The sequence below is a fragment of the Phasianus colchicus genome, chromosome 18 (genome assembly GCF_987193195.1).
Source record: "Phasianus colchicus chromosome 18, bPhaCol1.hap1.1, whole genome shotgun sequence".
Classification (NCBI taxonomy): Eukaryota; Metazoa; Chordata; class Aves; order Galliformes; family Phasianidae; genus Phasianus; species Phasianus colchicus.
Genome location: NC_143453.1, coordinates 1,629,446 through 1,641,742, shown reverse-complemented (window position 1 = coordinate 1,641,742; position 12,297 = coordinate 1,629,446).

Below are 12,297 nucleotides of genomic sequence, written 5' to 3'. Positions count from 1 at the left end.
AAGGCTGTGCCAGTCTTAAAATCCAATTGCTAGCTCAGATACCTCCACCTGCCTCCACCTGGGGGAAGCAGAGAACCACGAAGAGCTCCTTCCTTCTGGAATGGTACTGGAGTACTCTTCTGCTTCAGACAGGAATAGCAGGAAGCCAGATGCAAAATAAGCATAAACAAAATTCAAGCTTAACAGCTGTGCCAGATTCATCACCAGTGTTGAAAAACCAGAATTTGCTCTGAAACCTGCTACAGGTGGGAGTTCTCATCTAATAGCAGCACTGTGTTGGTTCATGTTATCCTGAAGAACTGGATGGGCCTGATCCCTAGAGGACTGATGAACCTATGACTGTGTGCGTTCTCTCTAAGAGGAAGTTACCACACAAACACCAAGTTCTGATTCTTGTCAACCTGCATTTCTTATCTATCAACCTTGATGGTTTCTCCCAAGGAAGAATAGGACCCAAAGGTTGGAGTTTCACCAGTGGCTTTACGATTGATGCAATAGGGTAAGATTATAGCATCATGCCATTGGCTTTTTAAATTAATTGCTCCTAAAGTCAGAATGGTAAACTTGTCTGGGCCACCATGCTGTGGTGCCTCTATTCCCTTAATGAAGGTTGCACAGTAGTAATTTCTAACTATAGGGTATTGGAGGAAAAAAGTTATTTTTAATAATACAAAGTATTAGTATGAAATATGTATAAAGCAAGCTGTACTGAGCTCTATGAAGAAAGCAGAATGATATTGGATACAGCACTCAGCATGGCAGACTGGATTTTGAGCATGAAAATAAAATTAATGCCAGTTCTTATAAAAATGAATGAATGTGTCAATGGTGGAAATAGTCCATTCAGAACAGCAAAAACCTGATATATATATATATTTTTACAGTCTCCTCCAAAGCTACTAATCTAGTAAAACAACAAAACCAAAAATAATAATAATAAAAATCACTCTTACCTTGAAACATTAAAAAACTTGGTTGCCCATCTGATGTTAAGATTGGTTGCCTAAGGCCTTCAAGCCCAGTGCTTAACCTGTAAGACTCCCTGCCCAGCAACTGTTCCACAAAGTTGTTTAAAATTAAGGTCTCCGTCCTTCTTAGCAAATTTGTGTGGTAGAAACCTGAGCTAAACCAGAGCCTTGTTAAACAAAACAAGCCTTGGTGCAGGCTTGAACTGTGCTCATGCTGTACAGAAAGGACTTAGGCTCAAAGTTGATGCAGCGGGCTATGAGGAAACTCACTAAACTGTTAAGTAGGTACCTTTGGAAATATTTTATTGACACTCATCTCCCCCACAGGAAAGAAAGCACTGGGAAGAGACATCTTTAACAAATAACTAAGAGTTTATTAAGTCACTTGTCTCCACAACAGGAAATAAACCAGGAGGTAGGAAAGGAGGGTGATAGGTGAAAAAAGAAGGGAAACAACGTTATCCTCACAACCCCTCTGCTTCAAGAAGCTGTATTTATTTAAAACACTCTTCTACTAATACAGATGGAAAAAATAATTAAACCAGCCACCCACCCCTTTTATTAAACTCCTTTGTGGCCACCAGGGATACGATTAACACGGCCACTATAAAAACCCAGTCCCCTAACCTCAAAATAAGTGAAAAATATAAAAAAGAGTAAGACAGTGCAGAGCAGGAAGCAAATTAGGAACTTGCCTCTAGGGTGGTGAAAATATTTTTTAGATGCCTACTGGAAATTTAGACAGGAGAACCATAAGAAAGGGATAAGCATTCACTTTATCTCAGCTAGGCCTTGAGGGCTCATTGAAAAGAACTTCCTTGTAGGCAATCACCTTGGCATGGAGACCCTGTAGAACTGCCCAGCTCAGTGACAAAGTAAGCATGGGTGTCACAGCCCTTTCTGAGGAAAGAAAGGTGAGGTACCAGTTGTCTCAAATTTGCCAAATTTTGAGGCTTGCCCAGATCCTCTGATGTTCCACACCTGGTGCTTGGCATCTCCTTCAGTCTTCTCTGTACTTTCCTATTGTACTTCTACTGCTGCTTCAGGGCATTCCATGCCTACAGCTAGCAGAGATTTCCCTATAATTATTTTCCTTATTTATACAATGCGATAGATGTCTGTATTTCTCCAGCTGGTATCATGGCAAGTTTAGGTACATGGAACACATGTAACAGATCTTTTTCCTCCCCTGCTAATGCTACTGCAGTCACTGGCACCTCAACCTCTAGTCCAAACCAGCCCTCTTTCCATGAGACCAAAAATACTTAGGACAAGAAACTTTCATCTTTTTGTGATGAGTCTTCTGTCCTCTCCTAAATTCTGCTGTCATATCTGTCCTCGAGACACAGGAAAACCACGAGATCTTAAACCTATCTGTGGATACTCACATTCTTATTGACACAGTAGCCACAAAAAAAAAAATTGAAGAATACAGAATAGTTAATTAATACAAGGTTATAAGAGTTTTTATGTACATAGCTTCTCAGTTGTAGGAGAAATCAGTACTGAAGGCATCGGGGTGCTTAGATACACAGTTTACTGTGTTATTTCCATGTTATCTTTAGTAATACACCTACCCTTTCTGAATGCGTGTATACCAACATCTGCTCCTGACTGCAGCACTTCATTTGTTAGGATTACCCTGGAGCAAAAGGAGATCAGCCAGAATATGTATGTAGAAGGCTTTTCATCACAGCAACCTGGCTAGAAAATGTTATGCATAGTGTCTATTAGCACATAATGGTAATCAGAAGCCATGCCAAATGTGGCAGCCTAGAACAAGAAGCTGCCAGGATAAAATGATACTCATCTCTATGGTAGAAGATCTGACAGCTTCCCAAACCAAGGATTGCTTTATTGTGATTGCCAAGGAGCCTCCATGCACACTGTCGTTATTATATAAGGAAACACTGAAAAAGTTTTGAACATCTTCTTGACATGTCCTCAGAAAACAAGAATACAAAATATCCCTTGTTCCAAGCTGACCAGGGAAGCATTTTGTTCGCCTTCTTTCAATTCCAGTCCTGGATGTTCTATTCTTCTTCACTTCGGAAAAACAGGAGGCCTAATGGCTTAATTGTTAATTTGTTAATATGGAGCAGGCTTGTGATTAGTAGCCCCTGTGATGTGGTAGATGTTAACTGTAGGAGGGTAAAAAGATGCCAGCTCAAGTATAGAATGAAAAAACCTCCTTATTACACGCATAAAAGGACTCCACTGAGTTGAAGCAGTAACAAGTGTTCACAGTTTTCTGTGAATACAGAAAAGAACCACACTTGGCATGCATGTAAAGGGAAGAAGTGGGTCAGACCAACAACTTGCTATAAGGAAAAAGACTGGAATAGATAATGTTCCTACTTTAATAAAGCACTTCTTTGAAGGAAATAAAAGAGTAACATTAACACCAAAGAGGTCAAAATCTTCCTTACTACCCTGTTAAAGTTGTACTTCAGTAAAATGTCTTAATAATGAATGATTAGTAAGGAGGGCAGGATGGCAACTATTATATGGTTGGGGTACAGTAGGTATTATACCTAATATCTGGTAGAGTCTCTTTTCTTAGGAAAGCTGAGCACTTTGTAAGCACTACATTACTGATATGCATAATACTAGATAATTACTGTTTTGATAACTAGACTGTTGTCCACAATTGTGGGTGTTACAGAACATTAGACTAGTAGAGTGTAGTTCACTGTAAGGGCACTGAGTCAGAAAGTGATTGCATTTATTGCTGGTTCTGCCAATAAACTGTTTTGAGACCATGAGTAAATCACTGCCCCTTTCTTCCCTTATCAAGGAATGATAAGGACAAGTGAGCTTCCTTTGTAAGATGCATTGACATAAATGATATAAAGTGTTCAAATGAAAGATGTATTTTATTGGATAATTGAGGCTGGACTTGAAGTGTGCTGGAATGTAAAGTCTACGTGGAAATGGAAATATCTGCTGGAGTGGATGTGTAAGTCTCATAAAAGTATCTTTCATGACTACACAGAGATGACTGAAGCATAATATTAATGTTTTGTCTGGATGGCTCTTATACAGCAACATGCAGCTCAGGTTATCTTTACAGAGCTATTTTACTGTCTAGCAACTAACCAATGGAACTACTTACAATTAGTTCTATTTTATATGCATTATATCACATTCTCAGCAGGGATCACAAGTCAAAATTCCAGTCTTAAGATGTGAGGAAGGAACTGGCCTTGCCAAAATTCCAACATACAGTTATTGACAAATCATTTATATCCTCCTGCTCTGATAACTAATCTGTTCATCTGGCAAAACATTATTAGGCAGTTGGTGAGGGCTGGCCTTGCTCACTGGTATTTTATCATCCACTGCTTTTGGGGATGGATCTCAAAAGCAGAGATTGAGGGTTTTAATCAATTTCCTGAGCTCTGACCATCAATGGTGTCTTCATTTCCTGCCACTTTATAAAACACTGTTAAGTTACAGTCAAAAACTTGTTTGGGGTTATTCTAAGTAATCCCACTGAACTGCTTCACATTTACACTCATCCGGGATCCTGCTTCAAAGACTGAGAATATTGATCAGGATCTTCAGCAGACTTTAAATCAGCTCTTCCTGCCTTGATCATACCATGTTCAAACCTATCCAAATCTTACCATTGACTTGAATAGGAGCAGGAAGGAAAAAAACAGCAAAGTAGGAATTCCATCCTCTGTGTACATCATCAACAGATTGGAAAAAAAATACCAGAAAAATCGGAAAGCATCTTCTGATAATCTTTTACTGAATAAATGTAAAACAAAAATAATTCTATTTAAGTTATTTCATTTAATATTGAGCTGGGAACTGGTGATTATTACCTTTCTTGTCCTATTAGATACAGCACTCTAGCCTTTCTTTTGTTTCTGTAGTGGAAATGCTAAGTTACAGCCTGAAGCAGCGATTGAGCACCTGGTGGGAAGGCAGGGCCAACCCAGGAGAGCTCAGCTGCATGCAACGTACCTGAGTGACTGGAGCCAGGATGCACCCCTTCTCACACCTTGTTTAAGAGTTGGCATAGGTGTCTTGTTGGAGATTCCTGTGCACCTGAGGCCTTCTGAAGATAAACAGCTCTTTTCCTTCATTTCTGCATCTGTGGCTGCTGCATTTGGGCTCATTTTCATTTGCTGTAGCAGAAGTCTTTGCTATTCTGCTATTATCATCCCATTATAGTGTTACTGTTTCTTTTTCTTCTTGGTGATTAATAAAAAAATTAGTGTGGATAATCTAAACCAGCTTGCACTAACCAATAACAGAATCATAAGGATTAGCATAGAGAAAACTGCCTATCATTAGTGCTAAAATGGCCATTTTCAGCAAGATAGAGTTCAGAGTAATGTTGCCATAGACATCCTGTCACTGGAATTAGTCTTTAGCCACTGAGAGGTAACAGTCTACATAAGAAAATCATTTAAGTCATTTCCTCACAAAATTTAGGTTAAAGATCTCAAAAGCAGATAATTACAGAACTGTGAATTTATTTATGTTGTTGTTTCCAATGTCACTTTAAAAATAATTTTGTTCTCCTGAGTTTTTTAACTCATAGTCAGCTCTTAAATGGTCTAGGAGAGGTGCAGCCAGGCTCCACCCCTTCCTGCAGCACAGGTGAATTGCTTTCACCTGTGCTCCCATGGCTCTCAGTGCTCGCCTCAGGTGATCAATCAGAGGTTCAGGCTGTGACTCAGCAGTTCCCATACAGCATAGAAGGGAGCAGAGAACCCAGTATGCCAACTGGACTGCCCAGTATGTCTGCTGCCTCCCTGGGGCATTCCTAGTAATGTTAGGGAGCTCCCTGGCCAGGTGTGGTCCTCCAATTATTACCCAGCTCTGGTTGTTCCTGTTGGCAGAGATGAAGTTGTGGGGAGAAGCCCGAGGGCCATCAAAAGGGGCTTTAGGACATCAGGGCAGTAACTGGAAGGAATGGGAGCTCGGGTGGCGTACCCCTTCAAGTAGCAGGGAAAAATATGGAGAGAACAGGAAAACCCACCTGATCAACAAATGTGCCAAGGAGGCTGGTGCCTATGGAGGAATTTTTTTCTGATCATGGGGCAGTTTATTCAGCACTAAGACTGCTGTTGATGAGGGGGAAGAGCATTCTAGCCCAGGAGCCAGTGGAGCTCATCAAGTGGACTTTAACCTAGGTTTGAAGGGGGAAGAGGATGAAGCCAGGCTTGCTAGAGATGAGCCTAGGGACAGAGCAGCAGGGTTAGGGGTGAGACTGATGGCCCAGCTGAAGTGCATCTCCATTAGTGCACGCAGCATGGGCAACAAGCAGGAGGAGCTGGAACTCAGTGTGTGACAGAAGAACTGTGATTCTGTAGCCATCACCAAAGCATGGTGTGATTGCTCACGTGACTGAAGTGCTGCAACAGATGGCTATCAGCTCTTCAGAAGGGATAGGTGAGGAAGGGAGTGATTTAATGTTGTACAGATCAATGCTGAGAATAATAGGGTTGAGTCTGTGTGGGATCAAGAGGAGAGCCAACAAGGCTGACATCCTGGTGGGAGTCTGTTATAGACCGCTCAACCAGGGTAAAGGGACAGAGGAAACTTTCTATGAGCAGCTGGTCACACAGTCATTAGCCCTTGTACTTATGGGGCACTTCAAGTTACCTGACAATTGCTGGAAATACAATCCAGCAGAGAGGAAGCAGTCTAGGAGTGTGTGGAAGATAACTTCCACACGCAGCTAGTAAGAGAGCCTACAAGGGAATGCACCCCATTAGATCTGCTGTTTATGAACAGAAAAGGACTGGTGGTAGGTATGGTGTCAGAAGCTGTCTTGGGGAGCTTGACCACAGAATGGTGGATATCTCTTCTTGCTGAAGTCAGGAGGAGGGTTAGCAAAACTGTTACCTTGGACTTTGGCAGAGTGGATTTTATTATTTAGGACTCTGGTAGGGAGAATCCCTTGAGAGTCTGTCCTGAAATGCAAAAGGGTCCAGGAAGACTGGACGTTCCTCAGGAAGGAAATCTTAAAAGTGCAGAAACTGGCTGTCCTTTTGTACAATAAGATGAGCTGCTGTTGTGGGAGAAGGCTGGCTTTGTTTAATAGAGAATTGTGCTGGGATTCTGAGAAAAGAAGAGTTTACTGTCCGTGGAAGAAGGGTCAGGAGCTTAGGAAGAGTACAAGATGGCCCGGATATGTAGAGAGAAAATCAGTAAGGCAAAAGCCCAGAAAGAGCTTAATTTGGTCACTACTTTTAAAGATAATAAAAAATGTTTCTACAAATCTATTAACAGAAAGAGAAGGGCCAAGGAGAATCTCCATCCTTTATTGGATACAGTGGGAAACATTACCACAGAGAACGAGGAAAGGCTAAGATTTTCAATGCCTTCTTTACTGGTCTCTTAAATAGTTAGATGAGTTATCTTCAGAATAACTCAGCTCCATGAACTGGAAGATGGAAGTGGGGAGTGGAATAAAAGCTTCTCAATACAGGAGAAAACAGGTCGTACTGCTGCTCCAAGTCCATTGGGTCGGATGAGATCCACCTATGGGTACTGAGAAAGATGACAGGACTGCAGAGAAATGCTGGAAAGCAGCTTGGCAACTGGGGAGGCTCTAGATGACTGGAGACTTGTCAGTGTGATGCCCACTTATAGGAAGGGTTGGAATGGGAATCAGAGGAACTACAGGACTGTCAGCCTGACCTCAGAATCAGGGAAGGCTATGAAGCAGATCATCTTGGGTGTGATCACACAGCATATGTGGGACTACTGGGGGAGCAGGCCCATCCAGCATGGGTTCATGAAAAGCAAAGACCAATTATATGAGCTTCAAAGACTAAGTGTAAGGTTCTGCCCTTCAGTCACAACAACCTCCTTCATTGCTACAGGCTTGGGGCAGGCTGCCCAGGGAAATGTGACTGTCTCCAGAGGTTTTCAAGGAAAGAGTAGATGGAACACTGAGTGATGTGGTTTAGTGAGCATGGTGGTAATGGGTTGATACTTACACTAGATCATCTTTGAGGTTTTTCTGATCTTAATTATTCTGGGGAAGTAGGAAGCCCTGGTCCTAGAAAAATTTGACTTTCTGTACTTCTGAAAACCTGTGACAAACTCAGTTAGTAGTAAGGCATGAGGGGAGAAAAATTATTTTCTTATGCTTTTCAAGTACTGTGCATGGTCAGAAGTTCTTAGAAATAATAATAATAATAATAATAATAATAATAATAATTCAGTCCTCTACTATGATTAATCAAAACTGTTGCCCACAGGAGTGAAAAATGCATTATCTGGAAAATGAATTGGCATTTCCTTCAAGCTAGTCCAATTATGCAGAATATATTGCTTATTAATACTGTATACAATAATCTAACTAATGCACAGTTCAACTCACTGTTTCATTGGCTTCAGTATTTGCCACTGTTCATATTGTAATGGTAAAGAGTTTAGAAATTAAGGTATTTAGTACAAGAGAGGAATTTGTCACTGGACAAGGTATTGATATTTATTCAGCTCTTAGAAATCATAAAACACTGTAAAACATTAAGTATAATTAATACATTCATTCTTTCATAATGCTACAATTTGTTATTGTGGCTCTGTATTTAACTCTTAAGTAAGATCCTAAGCACACTACGATCAAATAAAGAGTGTATTTACGTGGTTTTGCTCCACAGGGGTAAATTTAAATTAATAAATGCAAATATCTATTTTGAAAACAGATGTCTAAATGCAAACTAATACCATAAAATTAGTTATTTGTCTATATTTGCTCTTCAAACAAATGTAATGGACAAGGGTACCCAGACTTCAGGAAGGAACTGAGATTGCCCATGTGTCAGTACACCAACAGCGTACTGAATCACAGATGTTTACAACAACAGACATGCCAGACACAGTAATTATATGCTGTTGTTCTTCTACTGACTTGCTTGAGTAAGGAGTGAAAAAACTATTTATAAAAAAAAAAAAAAAAAAAAAAAAAAAAAGGGAAGATTTGTCTGGATTAAGAACTCAGGAAAAAAAAATAGGCAAGGAAATAGGATTTTGTTCCCATCTGAAGAAAATAAGTGTGTATCCTAAGCAAAGGCAGTTCACACAATATTTTTGCTACTGAGTAATGGTGATAATGCAGCCATCTGATTCTGTTTGATAGCAGGCTCATCACTTTCCTCAATCACTGTCTATAAAATAACAAATACTATTATCTCTTGATTTAGTTAAGTAGATGTTAGACTGTCTAGGCACATCACTGGGAAATCATTCAGAAAAAATTAGCCCAGCCAAAGCTACGGGGCAAACTATCTTCTCAGATCCGATTTTCAAGCATTACAAAGAAGATTAATGATTCTCATCTAATTCATCATGAAAACAAGTAGGTCTTCATAAATGAGCATTCAGGTTCCTCTAGAGAGAAATCCTAACATTCAGTGTTGGTAGCTTCTAGTCCTGCTTTTGTAAGTGTCTGAAACAGCATCTCCTGGAGCTGAGAGTTATTTAATTAGCATGTCAGGTGCACAAAAAGCCTGTGGAATCAATATGCAATTTATTTTTCCATATATTTCCTAAAAAGTACTTCACTGTACTATAAAACTGGGAATGGAGAATGTTAACAGAAGAAAAATGAAAGTATTGTACGTGTATCAGGAAAAAAACAAAAGGAAAGCAATGGCTGTAGCTGAAAGACTTTGTTGCATATTTTTGTTTTTGTTCCTAGGACTGTAAGAGGTGTGATCCGATAGCAGGTTTCTTCATTTCTAATTATGGACATGGCTTTATCTGTGCGCCTTCCTCCCCCTTCTCTGCTAACAGTGCCCCCCTCCCCTTTTTCCTCCTGTCCCCTGGGGCAGCACTGTGGTGGGGCTCAATCACTCTTTTATTAGTTGTGATATACTGTGGCTAATTCCCTTAATCTGGACCTTGCTTTCCTATAAAGCCCAGACCTCAGGTATTGAATTTCCCTGATCAAAGTGCAACCAGTGTGGGACACAGCAATCTCCACTAAACAGGGGAGCTTGGGAAAGCTCGTAAATGGAGTAAAAGAAATACACACACACACGCACTCACAAGATGGTGCAATCAATTGGTAGAACAATCACGTGTGAAATATTACTGGCTCCTTAAAGTGCTGGTTCTGGGATTTACTGCAGTGTATTAATCTGCTATGCTTAATGCATTGACCTTTCACCCCTAGCAATTCAGTAGACGGTGCTTGAATTGCCAGAAGCCAATACAATGGATTAGGAGCAGAAAGAGCCCACCACACTGAAGGGCCAGGGCAGCCCTAAACCATATGACCAGTAACTTCTCCATCTTTCGTACCAGATAGAGCCAGACAGATAGCTACTGCAAGAAGGCTTTTATTGACAGCAGAATTTCTGGAAAGGGAGGTAGAGGAATAAAAGCTTATTATAAAACAATGGAAAAGGACAGTCTTGTGACTGAGTCACAAGGCAGGGATTTAGATGCATTTGCTCTATTCCATGCAGTCATTCTCTCCTTGTGCGTGACCACAGCCAAGACAATTCACTTCTTAGGATCCTGTATTTCCTATCTGTAAAAGTGGGACAGTGGCACTACCTAATTTTCCCAGGATCAGTGGGGAAGCTTTGTTCATTGACATTGAAAAGGCATTTGGAGATGACAGGATTAAGTGTTATATATTAGTACAAAATAGGATTATATTCAGTTCATTAAATATACATGGGTATGGAGAAATGAACAGAAGAGGACTTTCCCTCATCTGTATATCAGGAAACTCAGCCATTAATCTAAAAGCTTTTCATTAAAAGTGGTGTGTGCATTTGTACCAAAATGCTCAGAACTAAAAGCTAGCACCACACAGACTTGCAGAAATACACAGATATGAATGGTGTAAAAACCAATAGAAATTCAACAACAACGAGATAGTCAAATGTCCTTTTCCTGCTGCCTTGGTCATTGTAAACCTCCACATCCTTTGTATGCAAAGCCCTCTGGATGTTAACTCTCAGTGTTATCTTTGTTCAATATAATTTAACAAACAGTTGCACAATAAGACTGAATGGTAGAGGAGGGTCCAAAAAACTCATAAAGGAGATTATTCTGTTATAAGTAATTGCTATCAAATACTATTAAATTCTGAATAGCGTTAAGCCCCCTCCACCCGCCTGCACAGGCACTCTCATTTAGGATTAAAGCAACCTTTATTTGATTTGTTTTACTTCAATTCAAAATAAATTAGGCTGGCCTGAATTAGGTCCTCTTCAATACTAAGAAGAGTGTCTACATAGGGATTTACTACACTTTAATTAGTCCACTTCAAAAGTTAATTTGCTTATTTTTTCCTGACATGTTCATAAATTACCACAGAGTGCAGAGGCCATATTTATAAGATGGCTCAGAACCTAGAGCAGGGAAAAGGCATCTGAACATACGTTCAGTTTTCTGCTTTTATGAGACTACTGGTTCTGCTGAGCACTCCTCAGAACTGGGATATACTTTAAATGATGAATAATGGTGGGATTTACTTCAACTACCCTAGCTGTCTAATGTTAGATTTCTGGTCTAACTTTGCAGTCAAGGCTCGAGGCCTAGTAAACGGAAAGGGACACGCAGCCCCAGAAGATGAATTGATGGTGGGACTAGATGTCTTAGAGATCTTTTCTAACTTTATTGATTCTATCATAATAAAACCACTCTGTCATGCATCTTTGAGGCTGCTTTATGTCAACTCAAGAGCAAACTGTCCACAATGAAGTTCACCTTGTATTCCCTTGTCCCTAGCTGCACGCTTTGCCATTTCCCCTGTGCCAGCAGGCTTTCATACAGCTGCGTAACGAATTGTGTCAAGAAACTGATCCAACCAAAACCAAATCTGAACCACAGTAACAACAAAAAGAGATGGGAAAAAGATTAGTTACAGAAGAATGGCTGCATCTGACTTAGGAAGGCTTTATTTTGATTGTGCAACCATATTCTGAATATTCTGAAAAAAAAAAGCAGGATGAATTGTTTTTTAGAGATATTTCCTACATTGTAGCAGTTATACGGGGAGCTTTGCCAGTTAGTTAATAGCAAAGACCTAACTGTCAGACAATTGAAGAGAAAAACCTAACCCCAAGAACCCAGACTGGTGCAAGTTCTTATGAATATAAATAGGTCTGGGTTTCTGAGCAATACTTATACCTCGTGCCTTGTGGTTAAACATCTTTCTTCAATTTTTCACAGCAAACTTTGCCAAAGACAATTGGAAACACTGTCTTCTTTAAGTGCACAATTTTTGCTGCCTCAAAGATAGCTGGAAGGAGCCTGTCTGGTGAAAACTATCACTCATTAAAGAGCTTGTGTAATGCACTCAGAACAGCTCATCATTTTTGGCCCCATATAA